Below are 26,573 nucleotides of genomic sequence, written 5' to 3'. Positions count from 1 at the left end.
CCAGGATTTCTTGATAGAGTATGTCATGTCACATAGAGTAATTCTAAATGTTTCCCTTGAAAACAATTTAGCTCAGACATTATAGCTGTATTCAAATATTAGAAAGCCTTCTGTGTGCAGTGAATTTGACTTAATAGAAATGGTATCGCCAGCCTTCATATGTAACATTTTAAAACATTTTAAGATATACATGACTTAACTTAATATAAGGAAGAACTTCCTCCTCCTCCTTCTCTTGTTCTTGTTCTTGTTCTTGTTCTTCTTCCTCTTCTTCTTCTTTCTTTTTTTTTTTTCTTTTTTTGAGACAGAGTTATGCTCTGTTTTCCAGGCTGGAGTGCTGGAGTGCAGGGGTGTGATCTCAGCTCACTGCAACCTCTGCCTCCTGGTTCAAACAATTCTCGGCCTCAGCCTTCTGAGTAGCCGGGATTGCAAGCATGTGCCACCACACCAGGCTAATTTTTTGTATTTTTTTAGTAGAGACAGGGTTTCACCATCTTGGCCAGGCTGGTCTTAAACTCCTAACCTCTTGATCTACCCTCCTTGGCCTCCAAAAGTGCTGGCATTACAGGCCTGAGCCACTGTTCCTGGCCAAGAAAGGACTTTTTATCAGTTTTCTGCAGATAGAATATATGATTTGTGAGACCATAAACTCCCTATTGTTTGGATTGTTCAGAGAATAGATGGTAAAATAGCTAGACTGAATGAATTTACAGAATATCAAATTTGGGATTGGACTCACCTGGCTTCAAATCCTGATCTGAAGACTTATATGAACTATGAAATCTTGGCCTAGTTACTTAAATTTTCTGAGACCCAGCTTCTTGTTTTACAACATGAGAATAATACATAGCTCATCAAGTGTTTATGAGGCTGTTATAAAGTATGCAAAGCAATTACTGCAGAAAATGATACCTGTAGAAACTCAGAAATGGTAGTTGCCATTTTACTGCATAATTAATTTATTCATTAAATGGTTACTGGAATAAAATATTTTGAAATGTCCTCACCATGATAGAACTCCATTTCACCATGATTTTTAGCATTTATCCAATACTCACCATTATAAAATAGCTGATATAAGTGGCACTGTTTGTCCATTTACCATCATGGCATGATATAATAGTAAAAGTTTCCCATGACATGATATTAACCATAATTGAGTGAATATTATAGAGTGGGATCTCTTATTCAATCATGATAAGTAAAAAAACATTGAGCTAGCTATTTTAACTAGCTAACCCACCAATTCTAATTGCATGGTACCACCTTTATATAGGTGACCAGCAGATGGAAGCACATTTGCTAGAGTTGACTAGACTTGCAGTGGTATTCAAGTTTCTCATATGTTTATCTCAATCTTAGCTTATCTTTTTCAAATTCTTAATACATGGCAGACCACATTTCTTTTTTTTTTTTAATTGCATTTTAGGTTTTGGGGTACATGTGAAGAACATGCAAGATTGTTGCATAGGTACACACATGGCAGTGTGGTTTTCTGCCTTCCGTCCCCTCGCCTGTATCTGTCATTTCTCCCCATGCTATCTCTTCCCACCTCCCCATCCCCTGCCCCTCCCCCATTTCCCCCCAACGGACCCCAGTGTGTAGTGCTCCCCTCCCTGTGTCCATGTGTTCTCATTGATCAACACCCGCCTATGAGTGAGAACATGCGGTCTTTGATTTTCTGCTCTTGTGTCCGTTTGCTGAGAATGATGGTTTCCAGGTTCGTCCATGTCCCTACAAAGGACATGAACTCATCGTTTTTGATGGCTGCGTAATATTCCATGGTGTATATGTACCACATTTTCCCTATCCAGTCTATCATCGTTGGGCATTTGGGTTGGTTCCAGGGCAGACCACATTTCTGAAAAATATTTATATGCATGTGGACATGTCTATTAGTTTCTTCATTTGAGAAATCCTTTTACTTTTCTCATTTTTTTGCATACCTGAGAGAGCTTTCTTCAGATAAAATTTGTTTTTAGCAAGTCATTCTCAAGTATTGTTCAGTAACATGTTATACCAGATCGAGTATAAAAAATTAACACCAAGAAAAATGTATGCCAAATTGCAGGGTCTTTATTGCCAGTGGCCACAGAGGACTCACGTCTCTCCAACCAGTGGCCCCGAGCTCAGTGGGAGTAGGGTTTTTAAACTGAAAAACCATATCCTGGTTTTAGGACCAAGAGGGTGAGGGGACGCAGGACAAGCAACTTTACAGCAAGCTAGCTGTTTTTATTTACAGAAGCCAAGGTCAGCAGTTATTGCAAGGAAAACAGGGCAGCAAAGAGTTATCACAAAGGAAACGGGGCAGCAGTTACAACTTATTTTTGGAAAAAATTGGTTTTCTTGGTGCTTGCAAGGTACAGGGTTTAAGATGGCGTTGCTTAGGTTCTAACTCTGGGTAAGCTATGGCACAAACACATCTGCACAACTGAGTTCCAGATAATTCATAGGTTCTCACTTTGCTCAATTTTCAACCACTTTTGAAGAATGTGATAAACCAGCAACCCAAGTGAGTCAAAATCAGTAGGAGTGTTTCCCTGATATAGCTGTGTTCTGAAATTCATATGGAAATAATTTTTATATGTTCCTGAGTGCTTCCTTCAAATTTCTTACATAATATTGAGTTTCACTCTTTGTTTTTTCATAGTGAATCATTGATGATGTCATCACGAAAAAACCTGAATTATACACCAATGTGTGTCATTACCAGATATACCTTTGTCAATTAAAAAAATTAATAAAACTGTTTTATTCAGGACTCTTGGTTAAAAGCAACAGGGCCATGGAGGCGGGAAACTCTGAGTACTTTTATACAATGAGATAATCATTGCAAGCAAATCTGGACTCAGAAAATCAGTAGAAAATTGACAAACTAAGTTTGGAAAATTGGCAGAAGCCAAAAGAGTTCTAGAGCATAAATAGCAGGAGCCATACGTAGGGCATACATCAGGAATCAGATGGTTTGCACACCAACTCAGCTGCTGGTTGAAACCTGACCTCCATGTGTCCCTCTGCCACTAGAATACGATTCAACTTTTCAGATTAAGTCACATGGCCAAGTCTTGGCTGTTATCTGTAGGTGAAAAAGAGAAAAATATGCATTACTTTTCCCAACAGAAACAGCAGCTTGAGGAAGCCTGATGTGAGAGGTGAGCTCCAGCAATTTCCATTCATGTAAAAATACATAAATTATAAAATTCTGGCAAGAAAGATATTGGTATACCTAGGTGCAATAGGGAAAAGTGGAGTGGAACATACCTTTTTTTTTATTATTATTAAAAAGAAGCAAATTGTATATTAGGAATACTCACAAAAGCATAGTTTGTAAAAATGATATCTGCTGACTGCATTTTTTCCATATTGGTTGAAAATTACTCAAGAAAATAGACTTTTATGTAGAACAAATCTGCAAATTTTTCCTACATAATTGTATATATTTATCTTTTGTATTATTAATAAGCACCCACGACAGTGTCTTAGTTGCCACAGTAGACATACCCAGAACAAATAGGATTATCCTAGTTGTACTATAATGATGTCAGTAAAATTTATCAAAATGAAATTAGGGAATATTTATTCCTAAATATAATTAAGCTTAGAAATTTACAAAAGAGGAATAAACTCTATTATTCCCTTCAAATTAATTCTCTTTTTTTTTAATCCTGTTTTTGTCCTCTTGAGGTTTTATACATTGTTTCTCTAATTTTCTAGGAAACTTTTGCATCAAAATCATCTAGGGGATGGGATATGTATTCCTGAGCCCCATCCTAAAATGACTGAACCCGAATTTGGGATGGTGAAACTAAACACACTTATTTTTAAAGAAACGTTTCACTTGCATATTTGAAAGTTTTAAAACTATGCATTAGAAATCGTTCTTAGTAACTCAATCTGAGGTTAACTTAGGTTGATCAGGTTTACATTTAGTTGTTTTAGAAAAAAAAAAAAAGAAAGAAAAAAAAACAAATCAGAAAAATCAAGGAGAATCTGAAAAGAAGAAGCACCAGGTAACTGTGTTTTTGAAATCTTATTCTCTCATATTGTGTCACTTTTATGTCCCAAAAATCAATATATTCGTGTTGCCATACCAGTGTTTTAGGTGCTTGCTAACAAATTTAAACATAAAAGTGAATTTTCACTGTGGGCCAAAGTCATCTGTTTTTCTCAAATGCATTAAACAAAATTTAGTAAAGAATGCACATGAGAATTTTAACCCATGTTTTAAAAATATGATTTCCTTACATGTGAATTTCTTAGGCATGCTGAAGGAAAAGTTAGTTAGAATGAAAGAGGAACTGGTAACAAAAAGGGAGGTTACAAGCGTATCTTTAGACAGCTTCTGGCCTTGCAGTGTTCTAGCAAACTGTATTGAAATGAATGCAAGCAATTATAAAAGGAAGCTGCTGACCTTTTTGAAAAGGCTGCCAATCCATAATACCTCCTGCAATGCTCGTCCCCTTTATTCATGCTTAACAAACCTTGTCACCCTTGTCGCAGTGCCTTAGAACCCCTTGTTAACGTTTCCCCTTTTTTTGTCTTTAGGGTATCTGCAGCATGCCTGTCTGCTGAAATATCTCTCAATTGCCAATTAAAGGAAGTTTAAGAATGAGTACCTAGGGATGAATTAACCTAGCAAGTTAACCTGGGGAAGAATATGTTAAGGATACAAACTCTCATCATCACACCTTGCATATTTACTTACTCATATGATATACTTGGGAGTAGGGATGGAGTGGTTTAGGTTATATATTTGCACAACAGTTGGAAAGCATCTCAATCCAGTTTTTCGACATGTAAACAATTTGATAAACAAACAACAAACACCAGAATCTTAGAAATGTCTCCCCACCAATGTGTTCATTTCTCCTCAAGTGAAAAAAATGCTAATATTTAAGCAATGCTTTGCAGAAACACTTAACAGATACCTGTAGGTAGAATAATGCAATTCCTTTAGGAGAATCTTATCCAGAATATCTTTTCTTTTTAATGCCGACTTAACATATAAACCCCTGGATCATCCCTGTTTGGATTAACAATCATTTGAATGATTATTAAGCAGAATTCTCTGGAATTGAGTAGTTCTGGCACTCAGATAAGAAAAAAAAAATCTTCTATTTAAATTATCTGATATTTGAACATCTAATCAAGATTTCTATTTTTTTTTTCCAGTTTGTGCTTCCGATTTTCTGCTTTTATAGTAAATCATTTTCATGAAGGAACATTGTAGACCATGAACTCATAGTACCTATTACTGAATAATTTGTTAACATGCTTTCAGTAGCAGAGTGAAGAAAAGTGAGATGAGATAATTTAAAATATGCAGCGTATTTGATCTTGAGTTACTCTTACTTTTTTCATAAATGTCTTGTATTGTTGCTAAGGTCTGTTGACAACATATATAACCTTCTGCATATTTATAAAGGTTGAGGCATTGAAAAGGAAAAGCATACAATAAGCCTTAACGACTGTGTTCTGTTCACAAATGACCAATGAGCTTTGTGGAGGCAAAGGGAGAACATTATTTTTTTAAAGCAGTCTGCAGATTGGTGAGTGTTTAGGTGCAAAATGAAATTGTGCTTCAAGGAGGGGTCTGGGAGTAGGAGATTATACATGCAAAAATTGCAAGGAAAGGAGTCAAGGGAGTGAGGAATTGAGTCTTGATTGGAGCACATTTAAGCCCCAAATCATTAGTTTCACTTAACTGGCTGGTTCCAGGTGGTCTGTTGGTGGGCATGATACAGTTTGGATCTGTGTCGCCACCCAAATCTCATGTCTAATTGTAATTCCCAGTGGTAAAGGTGGGACCTACTGGGAAGTGATTTGATTATAGGGGCAGATTTCCTCCTTGGTGCTGTCATAGCCATAGTGAGTTCTGAGAGCTGGTTATTTGCTTATTTTTTTAAAATATAAAAAGAGACAGGGTTTCACCATGTTGGTCAGACTGGTCTCGAACTCCTGACCTCAGGTAATCCACCCACCTCAGCCTCCCAAAGTGCTGGGATTACAGGTGTGAGCCACCATGCTCAGCCCAACTGGTTGTTTTAAAGTGTGTGCCACCTCCTCCCTCTTTCTTCCTCCTACTCTGACCATGTGAAGTGCCTCCTGCCTTTGCCTTCCACCATGATTATAAGTTTCCTGAGGCTTCCCCAGAAGTCCTCATGATTCCATAAAGACTGTGGAACTGTGAGCCAGTTAAACCTCTTTACTTTATACATTGCTGTAACTGAAGGAGTGTACCCAGCTCGCAGAGCTTGTGGGTTCCTGGCCTCTCTAACCTCAAAGAATGGGGAAAAAGGCTTCAGAGGCACAGTGAGTTTGCCTTTCAAATAAATATTGTGGACCAGAAGAGTTTTGTGGAAGAGCGATTTATTAGACAGAGAGAAAGAAAGATGACAGCTCCCACGCTGTTGTGGGAGGGGACCCCAGAGAGGGAAATCCATTTAGATAGGAGCAGCTGAAGTTTTAACCCTTGAGTTACTCCCTCCCCTTTCGTGTTCTCATCCAATGAGAGGAGTTATTTCAAACTTACTCTGGAGTGATGGATCTTTGACTCTGATACTGGATTGGCTACTTGATCTACACCCTGAGTTACAGAGCCCCCTCCTCCCAGAGCTTTTGGTGCAAATTTGGGACAGAAGAGCCCCACCTGGCTTTCCCTAACTGGCCTGCACTCGGGAAAACCAGACAAAGAATTTTACATTTGAAACCCCTCTGGTCTCTGGACAGAGGCCTGGAGCCAGGAAATTCCTGCATTTGAAACCCCTCCTCTAGTGGACCTGGGGAAAAAAAAGTTTCTGTAACACAGTCCGTCATTACTACTCACAGGTATTTCTTTATAGCAGTGCAGGAATGGACTAATACTGGGCAGTCAGGGAATTTCCTGCTGTAGCCGATGTCGATACCAACAACAGGAACAGGTTAGGTTTGATTGAAGAAAGGACGGTCTGTGACATTCTTATAAGACAGCTTTCCAAAAACATAAAGTCTTTTTCTGAGGAGACAGGGTGGGTGACTGCTTTCCTGTCCTGGTTGCCTGGTTCTGCTTTTAACTTTGGGTGTCTTAGCCATGAAAAATCTATTTTGTCTGCTGGCCAGGGCATACTTTAATAGTTCAATTTTTTTTCCATGTATCAAATTTAATATCTCAACAAATCTATTATATCATTATTAATCTTAGCTTTTAGATGAGGAAACTAAGATAAATATGGATGAAGTTATTTGCTGAAAGCCACATAGCTAGTAAGAGGCAGCAGAAATATTAAGTTTCAAAGAGAATTTTCAAATTCAGATAAAATTCTCTGTGGATCCAGAGTCAATGTTTTGCTTTTTCCTCCATATTATCCCATACTATATATAAATAAATTATTTACCAGATCAATAAGTAACAAATATAGAGTGAATAGGGCCAATTAGAAGATCAGACATAGGCTATATAAAGTCTAACTAGAAAATTTAAAGGAATAGTGGAGTTTATACAAAGTTAATTTGTAAAAATATGTCTTCACATTTTATTAATATCATCTGAAAAAGTTTGCTTCTTGTTTCACCCAATTTTACATTGGATTGGAAAAGCATGTATTATCTAGGTAAAGAAAAGTGCGTAGTGAATGAACTGTAGGTGTCTGTAACTATATATTAAGATTTCCAATTCTAATGATGATGTCAGAGGCAGAGTGCAACTTGCCCAAAGTTACACAGTGTTCCATTTTTTACCCACTACACCATGTCACTTCCAGCTTCCTACATGTGAAAACACCTGCTCTGAATGAAGATACCCCTCAAGCAGGCTTTGTGTGAGCAACATGGCTGTTTATTCACCTGGGTGCAGCTAAGCTGAGGCTGAAAGGGGCATCAGCAAAGGGTAGTGGTATAGAAGTTGGTTTTATAGCTTTGGGGTGGTCACTGGAAAGTTACGGAAGTTACTTTGGGGTGGTTTTTTGCAAGCTGGGAGGGGGTTGTAGGGTGTGGAGTCATGAGGTTGACCAAGGTCAGTTACGAAGTCCAATGACCTTATTAATTAGGGTGGGAATAAGGAACAATGGAGAATGTCTCAAAGGTAAGTAGGTGTCACAGGGTTTGATCATTTCTTCAGTCTTCCAGTTACTTCAGATTTTCCAGGAACTCATCTGGAGTGTTTTTGCAGATCACAGAGGTTAGCATGGTATCCATGGCACTGTCAGTCAGCCTAAAATACCTTACACTACAGAAGCATTTCATGGGGGCACTCCCTAAAACCCTGTCAGCATGCAAGGAATTTGCGTGATGTTTTTCCTCTTTTTGTGTTACATTCCATGTCAAGATTATTCATAAAGGAGGAAAAACTATTCTCATCTAAAAAATTATCCCATTGATTTTAAAATACAGTGTGTAAAATTACAGTGTTTTATTTCACTTGAAGTAAGATGATTAATTATTATTATTACTTTTATTAACTTATTAGGAAGAAATTCAGTCATTTGGAAAAGTGCCTAAGGCTTAATTAATAAAAAATGCAGTCATTTGGAAAAGTGCCTAAGGTTAGATTAGGTAGAATAGAAATATATATATATATATATATATATATATATATATATATATATGTGTGTGTGTGTGCGTGTGTGTATAGATAGATAGATAGATATCTGATTTTTCAGTTTCTTTGTGAACATTAAGCTATTTTAATTATGTAAAGCTTGAAAGGATAGTCCTCTTAAACTTTGTATAGAATAAACAATATTTCTTATTTTCTTTCTTGGTCAGGAGCCCCTTTCCCAATACTGGAAAATAAGTGATTCTCAAAAGCAACTTTATCTTACACAGACAGAATAACAAATTCCTGATTTATCCCTGTGTCATTTCTTATGAGGTCCCTGAAGACTTTAGAGAACAATTTTGGAGCTGGGAATCATAGTGTAAATAAAACAGGTTAAGAAGAGTATGAGGTAATTCCAAAATCAAGCACGAGAAAACTGAAATGAAGTCTTTTCCCTTTTACTTACTTTTCTCCCATGCCCTATCTACCCTAGGAGTCAGAGAAGAATTAAGCCCATATTACATCATTTTCCTTTCCAATTCTGTAATAGCATTTTAGAAGAAAAGACGTGTTGGAGCAAAAGGTGTCTTCAACTTTATTATAATTGCTCAGCATGATTCTTAACAATCTGACTTTATATAATTAAAAAGTAGTCTGGTATAAGTTTATTCTTTGAGGCTCCTTGTAGCACTTTATTCAATTTCATATTTATGGTCTAGCCATGATTTCGTTTCCCTCATCTTGTACTTTGATCTCATCCTCAGCTAGACAAGTGCCTTATGAAGAGAAAAAAAAATTGGTTTACGTACTACAGTAATTAAGAACTAAAAAGATGCTTTCACAGCTGTTGCTTTTGAAGTCGAGTTTAGTTAGTGGCAAGGTGCCAATTTTCAATTAAAAATAAGATTTTTATTTAAAAAGTATAATGTGTTATATTATGTCAATAATTCATTTTTAATGCATTTTTTTTAAAAAAAAGTTCTCTGCCATAACAGGGGTCCGAACTATCAATTATTAACGGCCAAGTCCTTTGACAATGGTATAGCATTCTGTGTTTATTCAGCTTTTGTTTGTTCATCATTTGTAAGCTGAAATGAAATCCTTTCTCCCATTTAATAAAAAATTATTAGAAAGAATTTTAGTTAAGGCAGTTTTTTGTTATTTTTGTTTTATCTCTGAAAAAATTTGTCTAAGTATACAAACACATATATACATATATTCCCTGTGCTTAAATTTTAAATTGAAATTGAAGGGGATATGTACTAGTGTTAATTCAAATCAACTTGGTAGTAATTGAATCTATTTTTTGTTTTCATCTTTTCTTATAATTACAGAGATATGTTTACCTAACCTGGACAGATAAGCCATTTTACATAGTTATCAGAAGAATGGCATTGGAGGGAGCTCAGGTGTAACTTAGCATTGTAGTGTGAATTTGGCCTTGACACTGGCTCCTAATAAAGCTAAAATCCTAGAAAGACATGCCAGTATCTGAATGCTATGCCCAAGAAAGGATGGGATACAAAGGATGCCTCTCTTTCCTTGTATAAAAACATTGTCGTTTTTCAGAGTGATAGGTCAGACTCTGAAGAATTCAAGTTTACATGATTGTCCTTTATAAAAAAAAAAAGAAAGAAAGAAAGAAAGAAAGAAAGAAAGAAAGAAAGAAAGAAAGAAAGAAAGAAAGAGAATGCCTTTATTTCTTTCCTTCTATAATCTCTCTGCCCCTAGTTTGTCTTCCTTCTGGGTCAGTGGTGCTCGCTGCCAATGATGGTCTACTTGGTCCAACCTCAGGTTGCCCTTGGCCGCCCTTGATAGCTGTTGCATTTTTTTCTTTTTCTTTTTCTTTCTTTTTGGTTTTCAGTTTCTCACTCTTATTATCAAGACTCACTGCCTCCCGTTATCAATATTTAGTGAGCATTTACAGTGTACTAGGCAAAATAGAACATACAGAAATCATTGTCCCTGTTCTTGAAAAGAAGCTGAAATCTTACAATTTTAAAAAACAAACAACAACAACAACAAAAACCTCCTTTAAAATGGCACAATTTTGTTTAGTGTTTTCTGCAAAGTATTGAGGAAATATTTTGTAGAGTGAGCTTTGGGTATAACATATCCCCATGATCGTTTAGAGAATAGAGGAAGATTTTAAAGGCAGACAATGACAGGCCACAGGTAGGGATTAAGCAGAGATAAACAGATTCTCATCAACTAAGCAGAGATTTACTGCAGTAAATAGAATGAGGGAAGTAGTTTATGAGAGGCAAGGAAAGGGAACAGGGTCTCTTAGATATTGATTGGAGCCAGAAAGATCATGAAGCCTTTTCCACCTACATGGCTACCAAGTAGGAACAGTACAGGGCAAGGCAGAGAAAGCTAAAAAAGGGAGGTAAACTCGTGCACCTGACAAATAGAAAGAAGAAAGGATCAAAATCAAAGGCAAGTTATAAGAGTATTGAGAAATTTCTAAAAACCAAAAAGTGATTTGGAAGCACAAAACTTACACTTAATGTTGCTCAGTGTCATGATGGGCCGAGAACTTTGTGGCTTCCTAAGTTAGAAAATGCCGTATATGAAAATTTTTAATTGAATATATTACTTTTTTTCAATCTCCCCCTCTCCCAGAAAAAAATAGGAACTCATTTTTTTCAGAGTGGGGAGGAGGAAAGGAGATTATGGGACATGGTTGGAAACGGTAGTTATATTAGTAGTATTTTTGTTGTTATGATAAACTTTGTGTTTAAAGACGATGAAAACCCATTAGTTGCCAAGAGGGAATAAGGAATTAACTCTTGCTTTTTAGATTTTTTGCTTTGTGTAGTTTTTATTTTGATGCTTGCCTAACACGCATGTGCTGTAAAAATAGTTAACAGGGAAATATCTTGAGATGATGAGTAGCTTTGTTTAATGTCTTATGAATTTTTCATGAAGAATCCAAGCATAATTGTTAAGAACACATGTATTAAATTCATGTAAGTGGAATAAAAGTTTTATGAATGGAATTTTCAACTACTTTCTTTACAGTTTTTCATGTAAATTAGCATTTTGGTTCTGAAACATCTCTAAAGAAAATTGTGCATTTTTGAAGCTGTAGCTTTTGACTTGGAGTTTGTCAAAAGGCCTGGATAGGAATATATTTCATTGCCAACTTAATTATGTGTGTGTGAGTGCAAATGCTTGTATAACCAAAATTTATCAACGTGCTTTTCCCCTGCTCAGATTAGTTTATTTGGGTAGTGATAATTACCATGATGGAAATTTGAATTGCCCATGTCCAGTTGGAGAGTTAAGTGGGAGGTTGGTATCTGAGCATGAGTCTTAAGGGAAGCCTATTTGACATTTCTTGTCATAATATTTCAAGATAGACATTAAAAGATGTCTTCAAAGAAAAGAGGTTTTCTTCTCTGGTGTTGCTTTAAATAGATTCATACACTAGGAGATTAATCTACATTTTCCAACCCAAGTTATTTGAAAGATATTAAACTTGGAATTCTCTACAGAATATTAGAAGTGAGGTGGCTGGGCACAGTGGCTCACACCTGTAATCCCAGCACTTGGGAGGCTGAGGAGGGCATATCACCTAAGGTAGGGAGTTCTAGACCAGTCTGTCCAACAGGGAGAAAAGCTGTCTCTACTAAAAAAAAAAAAAAAAAAAAAAATACAAAGTACACGATTAGCCATGTGGCACATGCCTGTAATCCCAGCTACTCAGGAGGCTGAGACAAGAGGGTCACTTGAACTCGGGAGGCAGAGGTTGCTGTGAGCTGAGATCTCACCATTGCACTTCAGCCTAGGCAACAAGAGTGAAACTCTGTCTCAAATAAAAAAAAAAAGAAGTGAAGTAGAGGAAAGAAGAAAGTTGATCAGGGAGAGCAGATTCTCCAAAATGTAATTCTTGTTTTGTCACACTGATGCAGCAAATTTTTTTTTGCTTGGAACATTATTATTATTATTATTACTATTTTATTATACTCTAAGTTCTGGGGTGCGTGTGCAGATCGTGCAGGATTGCTACATAGGTATACATATGCCATGGGAGTTTCCTGTGTCCATTCCCCCGTCATCTACATTAGGTATTTCTCCTATGATGTAGCAAAATTTTAACCTATTTAAGTGCAGCTCCTCTTGGTTTTTTCCTTATTTGCAGCCACTTGACTGATCACAGCTAGAGAAGAAAACATAACTATTTTGGTTTATTCCATTGAGCACTCATTACTGTTAAATTCTGGCTGATATTCAGTGTTAACTGCCATTTCTATTGCACTGTATTTGTCCAATGCATAGTCAGAAATGACACTCGCATATTCTCTTTTCTCCTCAAACTTTCAACACCTTTTTTCCCTTGTTCACCTGTGCTGGTAGACTCACTTTCTCTATGCTTCTGATGAAATAGAAGCAATCACCAATCTCAAGATGTTTTCCACAAGCTCGCACCATTGCATAGGTCCATACACTTGCATCTCTGCCCTCATGTTTGACTTCTGTCAGTAGGGAGGAATTACTGATGCTTCAAATGACAACCTCTCCACCTGTGTTCTAGATCATCTTTTTCGCCTATTTAAGGATAGTGTTCCAGGAATTCTATCTTCATTTTCTTAAACTACCAACTTTTTTATTGTCTATTTGATCATCCCCATTGAAAAACAAATGGGCCATAATCACTCCCATCACATGAAATTAAAAAGGGAAAAGGACCCACTTCTCGCTATACTACCACATTTTCATTTCTGTCTTCATAGCAAAGATCCTTGAAAAGAAGTCTAAACTCTTAATTCCTGCCTTCCAATACACTAATGAACGCAGAGGCAATTAATATTGGTCTCTGTCTCCATCTCCTTCATCAGCATGTGGTATAGCTAATCTCTATTTCTTTGAAATGCTGTAAGACATCACCACCCTTCTGGGTTTCTTCTTTCCTCAGGTATCATTCTTCCCCTTATCACCCTTATCTCTGAGACCTCTTCACATCCATGTGCCCGGGAGTCAATCTTGGAACGTGTTCTCTCTTTTCACCCACACGTTGCATGGTCATATGCATCCTGTTGCCTTAAATTTCAACTGTATGCTGAAAACTAAATGTATACCTTCAGCCTGGATAATTTCCATGCATTTGATCTCTTATAGCCATTAACCTACCAAACAATCCCACAGCAATGTCTAGTAGATAGGAGAAATCCAATTACAGATCCCTACCTCCATTTTTATACACACAGACACACGCACACACATGTATTTAAGTCACAAGGGGTCCATTCTTCTAGGTGGTTAAACTAAAATCTCTTGGCACAAGTCTTGATTCCCTTCTGCTTCTCATGCCCACATCTAATCCAGAAGAAATTTTCCAATTTTACCTTCAAAATATATTAAGAATTCTATCTTTTTTTTAATCATCTCAGCTGCATTACCTCAGTCTAAACCACCATTGTTTATTTTCCTGGGTTATTTCATTAGCCTTTGAATTAGTATCACTACTTCTGCCTTTCTTCTACACTTGGTCATCAACTTAGAATAATTTTCAAAAAACATGAGTGAAATTATGCCATTTCTCTTACATATAGACAGATCATAGATAGATGGATGGATGGATAGATAATTAATGTCCTTCTTCACAGTAAAAGCTGGATTCCTCCCAACAGTTTCCAAAACTCTAACCAAGTTTGTACTTTTCTGAATTTTTGCCTAACATCCTTTAAACCATTTTTTCTTGCCTCCTTGCTGGTTGTCTAACTGCCCATCCATGCTTCCGCCTCCGGAAGTTCTCATCCACTGTTTCCTCAGTCTCTAATGCCTCTCTCTCCTATGGAAGTGTCCAGATAGTGGCCCAAACACCTATCTGTGGTCTGTCAGTCTCACCATAAGCAAGTTCAAGACTCTACCTGGTTTATCTCATGGGGGAAATCTGCCCTTCCATCATCAGTGAAAGTGTACAGCCAATGCAATGCAGCCTCAAAGAGGAGCAGCGTTCAAGGGCTCAGGCTCCTCTGACCAGCATACTCTCATTACTTTCCTCCTAGCCCAGGCACCTCCTTTGTTTTTTCCTCCCTGGGGCCATTGGCTGAGGTCTTCTTTAAGTGCCTCTGCTGAGAACTCCTCATTGGCTCTAGTGGATGAACTTTAAAGACTTTTTTTTTTTTCCAACTCTGACTCTGTACTGTGTACTTTTTCACTCCAGGCCTCACCCATTCATCCTAGCTCTCTAATCCATAAAACTGAAGGAGCTTTTGGGAGGCCTGGTGCACTCCTTCGACAGTGAGAGGACTCCCACATGTGTGCTAATCCACTCTACTCTATACCTGTGAGCCATTCTATGGGGTGAAATGGAATGGGGGAAATTAGAGCCTTCTCCAGAGTTAGCCTCTGACTCATACTTTTGCAAGGAATGATTAAAGGCTTGATTCTTTTTGCCATTGTTTTGTTTTGTTCTGTTTTTGCTTTTTCTTTTCATTACCCAACAACTGGTCTATCAAGCTCAGTTGAGCTTCTGAAACTTATCATTTGAATGGTTCAAGTCTTTATTCAAATGTCGTTTCCTAATATAGTTTTCACTGAACAAAACATTTAAGATTATTAGTTCCACCCCAAATTTCCTATATGTCTACCCTCTTTTATTTTTCTTTATAGTAAAGAAAATGAGAAGTAGTTAGAGTCAGGGTTTGTTTTGACTATAACTGATAGGAATTGTTAATATATTTTTGGTGACGAGTAAGGATAAGAAAATAAAATAAAATGATGTTTAAGTTTTTTTTTTTATTTCTAGGGGACACGCAAGTTCCATCTGGGCTTTGTTGAGTTTGAGGTGCATATATACATCCATCCTCTGAAGAAGCAGAGAAGGAAGTTGGATATGCAAATGTGGATCTAGAGGGAGGAGTGGTTACCAGAGAAATAAGTATACGAGTTATCACTCTTGCTTGTGACATTTAAGAGGCTGTGACTAGATAAAATCACTGGCAGAGATGGTAGAAAGCATTCCAGGACTGAGCCTTGGGGACACTTAAATACAGAGGGGAGGAGAAATTAGAAAAATCCAGCAAAGAAGGCTAAAGGAGAAGCCAAAAACACAGAAGGTAATCCAGAAGTGTGATATGTAGGAGATCAAGTGTAAAACATTTCAATGAAGGAGTAGTCATTTGTACCAAAAGCAGCTAAGAAACTGAAGGAGATGAGATAGAATTGAATGCATGTTAAAAAAATTAGCATGCATCTAAGAAATTATTTAAGCAGTTTAAAAAGGAGATTTCCTTGATTCGATTTCTTTCTGTATCATTGTACTCCAATTTAGAATAAAATTATACACATTGTCTGGCAATAGAAAGACAGTCATTTACACACTGTGAACTAACTTCCACCAGTCTTCTCTGTTAGATCCATGTTCTGAAGGAAATTTGGATTTTCACTTGTAAAATTAATACTAAAACATACCCCAAATTAAACGATTTATACTTTTACCTGTTTCTCAGACGTTTCCTGAATCAAGATCTAGAGAAGTATGATTCTATTCAAATAAAAAAGAATAGCAATAAGACAATTACACAGAAGACTGCAAAGAAATATGGAAATGCAAGCAATGCAGAGAAACTAATAAATAAGCACTTGCATGCAAAGGGAATTTTATATCTACAAGAGCGTATTGTTTTACTCCAAAGTAAAGTTCATGCTATCACTCAGCATGAAGTGCAGTTGTTATTATATTGCAGGTGGTGGTGTGTGGTGTTAATCTTGGGATGGTAACATTAAAATATATAGTCTAAGCAAATTACTGAGACTCAGATAACAACTCAAGAACATAATTGGGCTTATTAAAGTATAAACTCTCCCTTCCCTCCCTCCCTCCTTCTCCTCCCTTGCCACCTCCTCAGCTCCCCACCTCCCTCCCTTTCTCCCTCCCTCCTTCCCTCTTTCCTTCCCTACTTCCTTCCTTCTTTCCTTCCTTCTTTCCTTCCTTCCTTCCTTCCTTCCTTCATTCCTTCATTCCTTCCTTCCTCTTTCTTTCATTCCTCTCTCTCTCTTTCCTCTCTCTCTCTCTTTCTCTCTTTCTCATTTCAAATGAGATAGCAAGCTAAATCTTTGGCCTAGGTCCAGATTTGATCCCCAAATAGTTTTATATTCTTTATATCTATAGCAGCTGCTCATCCTCTCTACATTATGCTCCTTCCACTTTGCATAGCGGGCTGTATCAAAGTATCCAGCTTTGTACGGAGGCTTTCTGCAGTTACAAATTAAGACAGAATGTGTCTGGAAAGTATCAGAGCACACATTCTGCTCTCAGTACTGTCTCCGCCTGCTTTTAAACTTTGCAGCATCAACTCTCAGAAATACTGACTTCATCTTGCTTAGAATTTTCTAACGCCGAAATTTATAGGTGACCATTTGTGACTTCCATTGCTAGTCAGTTGCAAATTAGAACAACTAAGAAATATCTCAAAATCGGGTTTGTTTTGTTATTTGCTATCAGAAGTTGACCTTTACATTCCATGAATACATTGTTTATGCATTTTATTTTCCATCTTTATAAAACATCTGGTGTAATAATCGATTCAATAATTATTTTCTTATGGCAATAAAGCTGAATAAATATTCAGCATATTTGCTAACTAAAATCATGATTTTCTTTTACTTTTCAAAAAAAAAAAAATCCTATATCTACCTCTGGGAAGAAAGATTTCCGACTTAGGGTAGAGGAATGCCTCCGGTTAATTTCATGCAAACCATTTCTTCCTTTTATCCTCTGTATCAGTCCTAAATTAATACAATAGGTGCTCAGCAGCCAGCGTCGTTACACATTGATCTTGACCAGCTTGTTTACAGTGTTTTGGCAAGTTGCTGATGTACTTCTCCCTGGGGATAGAGCAGGGGTTAATTGCTGTTAAACTCTCAGTGCCAAGTAATGGTTCAGCCTCTCTGCTACATTAAAGATGACACTAATAAGGAAAGAGTGCAGTGGATTGCGCTATGTTGAAAATTGGACTAGTGGTGACAGAAACTTGGAGCAAAGCTGATGTAATAGGAAGACCATAATGTAATTATAACTGCTGAACATGTGTCCTACCAAGTTAAATGATACATTAAAGAATCAAAACAGGTGATGAAGTGTTGCTCTTACAGTGGATAGAGGTGCTTTCAAGGTTAGATTGCCATTAATTTAATAATCTGTGATATGGATATTCTTCAAATCACAAATGAAATCAACCTTAATGCTTCAATCCAGTATTGCTTCTTGAGTTTCAAATAGACAAGATAGAAGAAACAGAGCAAAAGGGAGCAGAGTTAAATGAAACTCATCCTGCGCTTAATTTTTTTTTTTGTAGGAGCAGGTTTTACATTAAGGTGAGTGGTTGCCCAAGGCCTTCTTCTTGTCCCAGTAGCCTACTTGATCATTTTCATCTGCAGATGGCCAGCCAGTAACTTCCAAGGGAACATAGACCTTTAGAAGCAAGGAATTACTTTTTTCAAACAAGCCATTATATTTTACCTATAAATAATATTTTAATAAGATTTATTCTAAATTCACAACAGAGAGAATATAGCACTGTTCCTGAAATCTTCTAATCTGGTACCTTGTAATTGTGTTCTAAGAATTTGTAAAGTTTTCAAACCTATTTTCTTATAGATTTTAAAATTAATTTTAAACCTCATAAATGATAACAGATCTATTATTGTGTCCATGATTTTTAATTTTTTATCTTGATTTAAAAAATACACTGTCATGAGCGTACTGAATTTATTTATCATTGTTAGGATACAAAATAATACAATATTTTTAGTTGTACTTGGCATTTAAGGTCTCATATTAGATTTATTTTAAACAATTATTAATTTTATCTTTCTTTTTAAATATTATGGAACCTCAGTATATTATTCTGTTGGCGCCTATGAGATATTTTTAGATGTATACATATTTATCCATCTACATCTATACATATATCCATCTACAGATTTATCCTTCTGCATATGTATTTCTTATATATACGTATATAAGAAATATAAGCAATTTATTAACAAAAGAATTTTAAATGTTGGACCTATCCTATGCTGATTTCCATCATGTAATGTACAATTTAACTTCAATTTTGCCATGCATTATACTTTCTAGTGAGAAGTAGATATTGTTGTTGTATGATATTTTACCAAATGATTGAAACCACTTCTAAAACTAATTTTATAATAGTAGCTATTATATTATTATAAGAAACTAGAAAATAGAGGGATGAATTAAAAAGTAAAGTAATCATGCCATATCTGCCTGAATATATTAGGTATAAAATTTGTTTTTACACTAGAGATCCAGTTTTAATTTGATATCTGTGCATATTCTCAACACAAGCAGATTTGGATACTATTTGTTTTACTGTCATTAATGGCATTAATAAGAACACATGCTATCAATTTTATATTATTTAGAAAAAATGGATTCGTAAGAACTAATTTTAATCATTTTAATACATAGCCAGTCAGCCTGTAATTGCCATGGGAATATAGAACCTTAAAGCATGGCCAGGTGCAGTGGCTCAAGCCTGTAATCCCAGCACTTTGGGAGACCAAGGCAGATAGACCACAAGGTCAGGAGATGGAGACCATCCTGGCCAAAAATGATGAAACCCTGTCTCTACTAAAAATACAAAAATTAGCTGAGTGTGGTGATGTGTGTCTGTAATCCCAGCTACTCGGGAGGCTGAGGCAGGAGAATTGCTTGAACCAGGGAGTCGGAGGTTGCAATGAGCCAAGATCGTGCCACTGCCCTCCAGCCTGGGCCACAGAGACTCCGTATCAAAAAAAAAAAAAAAAAAAAAAAAAAAAAAGAAAGGAAACACAAAACAAAACCTAGCTTATTTTATTGAATATTATTTGCTTTCCTACTAAGGAAAGAGAGGAAAGCATAATTTGTGTCTGCTGGGTTTACCTCTCCAAGTCTCAGGCTTCATGTGAAAGACTCCTTGTTGAGTCTTAGATAGTATTGGGCCAGTATATGAAAGCTAATCTTGAACTAGAGGGAAGGGACTATAGCTGACAATTTCTTGAGCGTCACACTCTCTGACTTACTTTTTCTTGCACTCTATTGGGAACGTGTGCTTGATGCTTTTAGGGAAACTGCATTCATTCACAATGTCCAGCCTAGGTAAAAGCCTTCCACCCAAGACCGACACTAAAGAAACAGTCAACCTCTTAAATGTTCACAGAAATTGAAAAACAAGAGCATCAGCAGTGCCCAGTATGAAATGACAGCTGGAGAGCTCTACCTTAAATATTCTAGAAAGTCCATGACCCTCAAAGATATTGCACTAACTTATGGTGGGCTAAGCCTCCCTAGAAAATATCTGAATTAGTTCAGTCATGATGGCTCATGACTGTAATCCCAGCAATTTGGGAGGCCAAGGCGGGTGGATCACGAGGTCAGTAGTTCAAGACCAGCCTGGCCAACATGGTGAAACCCTGTCTTTACTAAAAATACAAAAATTAGCTGTCAAGGTGGCACGTGCCTGTAATCCCAGTCACTTGGGAAGCTGAAGCAGGAGAATTGCTTGAACTGGGACCTGGGAGGTGGAGGTTGCAGTGAGTGAGGATCACACTACTGTACTCCAGACTGGGCTACAAAGCGGGACTCTGTCAAAAAAAAAAAAAAAAGAAAAGAAAAAAAAGAAAGAAAGAGAGAGAGAGAAGGAAAGAAATGAAAGAAAGAAAAAAAAGAAAGAGCAAGAGAGGCCGGGCACGGTGGCTCAAGCCTGTAATCCCAGCACTTTGGGAGGCCGAGGCGGGTGGATCACGAGGTCGAGAGATCGAGACCATCCTGGTCAACATGGTGAAACCCCGTCTCTACTAAAGATACAAAAAATTAGCTGGGCATGGTGGCACGTTCCTGTAATCCCAGCTACTCAGGAGGCTGAGGCAGGAGAATTGCCTGAACCCAGGAGACGGAGGTTGCGGTGAGCCGAGATCGCGCCATTGCATTCCAGCCTGGGTAACAAGAGCGAAACTCCATCTCAAAAAAAAAAAAAAGAAAGAGCTAGAGAGAAGGAAAGAAATGAAAGAAAGAACAAAAGAAAGAAGAAAGAAAGAAAAAGAAAGAGAAAGAGAACATCTGAATTGAAAGATTATATTAGTTGATTAAACAGTAGCTCAGAGAAGAATTATCTTAGCAAATATAAATGAAGCACATTATACACTTGCAACTGAGAGGTGAAATCCATTCCTACTGTATCTTGAGATCTAATTTTATACCAGGAATTATTCTAAGTACTGAGCATGTATTATCTCATTTAATCTTTAAAGGTGAACGGCAGGTTTCCAAATTACAGATATAAGATTGAAGTCCAGAGAGATTAAACATATTGTCCAAATCACACAGCTAGTAAGCTGCAGAGATGAGATTTGAATCTCAGGCTGTCTGACATCAGAGCCTCACCATTAACCAGAACATTTAATTGCTCCCAAAGAATAAGGAATAATGTAGAAGTCACGGTTTATATCTCAGAGTAATTGACATAATTTAAGTCTAAATTATTCCATAGAAAATACCCCTTTATAACTTTAAATAAAGGATTATATCACTTAGAAACTCTCTTACATTCTTTCTATTCCCATTGGAGAATTAAGCATTGCAGGACTACTCTGATATTCTATAAAGATATGTGTCTTTCTTTAAATGACAACAGATATTTTCCTGTGCATTATTTATTATTTAGGGGTTCAGCAGCTAAGGCCATTTGATTATTTATTTCACCAATCATTTAATAAATGCTTATTTTGTGCCAGAAGTTGTACTTGCAGTGAACAGCCAAGATTGAAGACCTCAACTTTAAAGGAACTAGCAGGCGCTAATGGAAAGGTAAAGAAATTCATTAGAAAATACAGAATTAACTGAAAATTGAAAGAATGGTGTTGATGTACAGAAATAAGTAAAAACTTATTTCAACAATCTTAAGTTTGGTGTAGGATCTGGATAAACTGAGGCAAAAAAGAGAAAGAAACAGAGATGGAGATGACAAACAGAGAGAGATGAATGGGGGAGGGAGTCTTTTAATAAATCTCAAGCTTCTTCTTAAAGACAGAGCTAAATGATAAACATCAGGAAACATATTACCAAGTATGGTAATAATGGAGTAACATAAATAATACTGATAGAATTTAGAATGTTTGAGGATTAATAGAAAAATTCAAGTTTAGAGAAAAGAGGGGCAATCATTTTATCGAAGGTAGACAAAAGTCAGTGAAAGATTATTTGTAAAAGAAGGCCATACTTAGATTTGAGATTTGCAAATATACATAAAGATCACTGTCATGATAGTGTGAGAAATGGCTAAAAAAGAATAAATAGGAGAGTAAGAAAAACATTAAGAGAGGGTTAGAATAATGATACTGTAATTATGAGAAATGAATGAAGGCATCACATATGGATCTTGAGAAGAGGAAGCCACCTTAGAGGATGCTAAAATGTAGGATTGATAGGATGTGTATAATTAATTTCAGGAGATGAGAAAAATAAAAAATCAAGTTTGACTGTCACAATCCTCTCACAGACAATTTAGTGACCTTTCTTAAAAACTAGAAAATATTAAACTGGGGAGTAGCCAATTAGGGAAAGAGTATGGAAATAAAATAGAACATTCAAAATGAACTTGATGGTACCTCAAAAGTGAAGTAAATAGATAGAATTCATAGTGATCCAGGTACCCATGAGTAAGAGAATAAGACCAAAGCCTAGGGTCACTACTACTCAACAGATAGGTAACCGGAAAATGTCTTACTACAAGGGAAGGAGTTACATCCGAGAAGACAGAGAAAAGTCAATAATACCAAATGAAAGAGGAAGTAATATATCATTAGGTAATATATTACCTAAAAGTTACCATTGACTTTTATCACCAGAAATTGATTATTGACTGACAAAAGAAGGAGAGTGGCAGAAGCTACTCTATAGAAAGTAGAGAAAAGAATGAGAAATAAAGATGTGTATTGCACATGCCTGCGCTAGGAGGAACTGTATTGTATTTATTAAGAAAGGAGAAAATATTTAAATGTGAGGCTAACATAGGGTTGAGAGGGCATTTTAAGTTTAAATAAGGAAGAAACTAGACATTCTTTGCATGAAAAAGAAAAAGAATGAGATAAGAGGAAGAAACAAAGATACAGTCCAAGAGTGAGCTATTCATATGATGGGGTACGGTCAAGGCACAAATGTAAACTTGCAGACATGAGATAGTGAATTCTTCCATGAAAACTAAAAGGGATCATGGATGATCCCTTGCAGAAAAGTATGAACTTTTCTTCTTGTCAAACTTTATTATTTACTCGTTTGCTTTTCTGTGAAGTAGAGGATGAGTTGAACATTGTTGTGTGCAATGTTGAAAACTATGAAACAGAAGACTTAAGGAAATTGCTAATCTTCTTATAATAGCAGCTGGGATTGTGCTAGAAGCATTTAACTAAAAACATGGAGAAAGCTCACAAGAGAGCATTGGGGAAGTGGCTGTATTTCAGTTTCAGAAGGGAGGTAAAAAAATCCTTCTCAGAACCAACAGGCCAACTACCTACAAGAGCCAGTGCAAATTTTCATTGGTTTCACTTTTTATTTCTATTTTTAAAACTCAATTTTATGTTTTCTCCCATTTATATAGTATTTTATTATTAAAAAAAGGATTCCTTGGTCCTCATACTTTTTAAGAACAATAGATAAAGCTAGAGATGAAGATCTGAGGTACTAAAACAAATCAATGAGAGTATTCTCGTGCTGTTTAAGAGCTGTCTGAAGTCAACTTGGAGGGTTATATAAGCAGACCTTAGCTTATAAAGGTTGCCCCAAATTAAACTGAGTAGGTACAATAATTCACTGAAAATTGCTCGTGAGTTATTGCATGCTACTGCTGACCACAAGGAAACAGAGAAAAGAAAATCCCCAAAAAATCTCAAGTCAGCAATTTCTGGCTAATGTCTCCCTGGTTTATGTTGCTCTGTCTATTTAATTTTCTTTTTCAAGATGGCATTCAGAGTGATATTTCATTTTATGATTTTTTTCAGATGATTCATGTATTAAGTTTATCAAACAATTTGTTGGGTTTTGAGGTCATTTTTTAAAATAAGAAAATCTAAAAAAATGCTTGAAAAATTCTGTGCATGCATTTTAATGAGGATAACACAATCCAAAATGAACAGTTGCTATCACTTTTTATTTATGTAACACCTTTTCCCAAGTTTTTTTTTAGTATGATTTTATTTTTAATTGATAACGTATTTGTGATGTTCGAAAACATGTATTATACATTGCAGATGATGAAATCAGGCTAACTAACATATCCATTCCTTAAGTGTTTTATTTTGATCATCATTATTGTTATTAAGGCATTAATTCTTGTATCTGCTCTTTAAGGTTTCAAGTTATATAGCTGGGCTTAGTTTTATGATAATACCTATGATGAGAAACATTATATGGGATATAGTATTAGCCAGGGGAAGTTTAGACAAATATTCTTGAACCCATTGACCAATTCTTTGCTGCCTTCTCCTCCCTACCCTTCTCAGCTTCCAACAACCGCTACGTATATTCTGCTCTCTAATTCTATGAAATCTAGTCTTAATATTTCACATGAGTGAGACCATGAGATTTCGTTTTCTGTGCCTGGCTTATTTCACTTAACATAATGTCCTCCAACTTTATGCATATTGTTGCAAATCATGGGATTTTATTTGGTATTATATCTGACTTTTCAAGCGTGTGTGTGTGTTTGTGTGAGTGTGTGTGTGTGTGTGTGTATGTGTGTGTGTGTTGTAAACCAAAAGTAAAATTATAAGCCCCCAAGCAACTGAATGGATCCCCCTCTCTGCCAAGGGTATCCATCCCCAAATATACCTGAAAAACTGGGCTATGAGGGGAAGCAGTAGGGATTGGACATGCCTCATTACGTCCTACTCCGTTTGGAGATTAGACGCAATTAACCAGCATTAATATTAAAATGGAGATCTTAAGACTGACCAATCAAAATATTTGTAGCAGTAAGATACCAAATTCCAGTCAGACTTTGGTATAGCATCACATGTCAGATAGTGAGCCCTGAAGGAAATCAATGTATTTTAACCCAAAATATATTTCTTTGACATGTTTAGAAATGTCCTTGCAAAGCTGTCTCTTGTGGGAGAAATTTACATTTTGTGGAGAATCTCTCACCCCTTACTGGATCTTTTCCAGATAGTCTGACACCTTTTAAGGTATAAAAAGAGACTTTCACATCTATCCTCTCTGAAGCCTGCTATCTAGAAGCTGCCTCTGCATGATAACCACCTTGGCTTCTACACCCTATGCCCCACTGCGGATCTTACCTTAACTCAGGCTGACTTTAAGTCTTCAAGCAGTGCCTAATTCTTTCAATTTCCAATCAGGAACTTTTTGAATCCACCTATGACCTGGAAGCCCCCGTTTCCAGGAGTCTTGCCTTTCTAGACCAAACAAATGTAAACCTTACATGTATAGATTTATGTCTTTGACTGTAACTTCTGTTTTCTTAAAACGTATAAAATTAAGCTATAACCCAACCATCTTGGGCACGTGTTCCCAAGACCTCCTGAGGCTGTGTTGCAGGCCATGGTCCTTAACCATGGCAAAATAAACCTCAGACACTTTTTGGTTTACTATATCCATATCACATTTTCTTTATCCATTCATCTGTAGATAGGCATTTAGGTTGATTCCATATCATGGCTGTTGTGAATAGTGCTGCAATAAACATGGGTGTGCAGATGTCTCTTTCACACACTGATTTCATTTCCTTTGGATGTATACCCAGTAATGAGATTGCTGGATCATATGGTAGCTCTATTTTTAATTTTTTGAGGAATCTTCCTACTGTTTCTCATAATGGCTGTACTAATTTACATTTCAACCGACAGTGAAAAAGAGTTTCCTTTTCTCCACATCTTTACTAGCATTTTAAATTTTTTGTCTTTTTGATAATAGCCAATCCAACTGGGGTGAGGTGATATTCTGATTTCGATTTGCATTTCTATGATGATTAGTGGTGTTGAGCATTTTCTTCGGGTATCTGTTGGTCATCTGCATGTCTTCCTTTGAGAAATGTCTATTCAGGTCTTCTGCCTATTTTTATAGGAAGAATATATTTTTGGTGTTCTGTTATACAGTAGGATGACTACAGCTAATAACAACATAGTGTATATTTCAAGACAGCTAGAAGATTTTTAATAGTCACCACTATAGATACATTGTGTATCAATTACTATTTGATACATATTTGTATTACTTTGTATCAATTACTATTTGATACATATTTGTATCAAATATGTATTTAATATCAAATACTATTTGATACAAAGATGTACCAAAATTGATACATATTTAAAGGGATGGATATGGTAATTAACCTGATTTGATCATTTTACTATGTATACATACACTGAAACCTCACATTGTACTGCATAAATATGTACTATTATTATGTGTCCATTATAAATTTAAAAAATTAGTTTAAAAAATGGTTGGCTATGCCAAAGATTTACAATGACTTTATTTGACAAGCACTGATGTGATGATAGAGATTCTTCTAATAAACTATTTCATAATTAGGGAAGTTGTAATTTGCTAACAGAGCTCACAACAGCTGCCTGTAGAATAAGACAATATGCTTTTCCTCTCCCTACTGGGCCTAATTCCCCAGTAACCTTATTGAAAATGTGCATGGGCTACAAAACTAAAGATTAACTGTCCAGGGACCTGCTTCCTGGAGCTTATTTGAAGATTAAATCAAATGGCAGACAATATATATTTGGTAATACGGCTTTGTTGCAGTCTTTTCCCATGTCGTGCTAAGTGTAATAGAAGGGGATGACACTTTATAGCTATTAAAAAAAGATTTTTCTAAATGTGAAATAGTTTTGTTCTCATGCTGAAATAGAAATGAATAATTTATTTCTTCATAACCAAAAGCATTTTCTGCTTTTTGAACATATAATAAAGACTCTCTAATTACAAATGTTCCATAATTACAAATTGTTCATTTTAAAAGGTGATTATTATTCGTTATCTATTTATTTCATAACAAATGCCACTAAAGGTGTT

At 36.3% G+C, this 26,573-nt stretch overlaps 1 long non-coding RNA gene across 1 annotated transcript in view; it reads right to left on the bottom strand.

Annotated features, from left to right (window-relative positions):
• Positions 1 to 10,118: 10,118 nt before the first annotated feature.
• The window catches only part of LOC141585188 (uncharacterized), a 158,369-nt gene continuing 141,914 nt past the window's right edge, over positions 10,119 to 26,573 (bottom strand). The window contains exons 3-4 of the long non-coding RNA XR_012518580.1: positions 17,163 to 17,353; positions 10,119 to 16,010 (exon numbers count right to left, since the gene is read on the bottom strand). This is a non-coding gene — a long non-coding RNA (uncharacterized LOC141585188). The remainder of the gene's footprint in view (positions 16,011 to 17,162; positions 17,354 to 26,573) is intronic.

This window comes from Saimiri boliviensis, chromosome 7, assembly GCF_048565385.1.
Source record: "Saimiri boliviensis isolate mSaiBol1 chromosome 7, mSaiBol1.pri, whole genome shotgun sequence".
Lineage (NCBI taxonomy): Eukaryota > Metazoa > Chordata > Mammalia > Primates > Cebidae > Saimiri > Saimiri boliviensis.
This window is presented reverse-complemented; position numbering and strand designations above follow the sequence as displayed.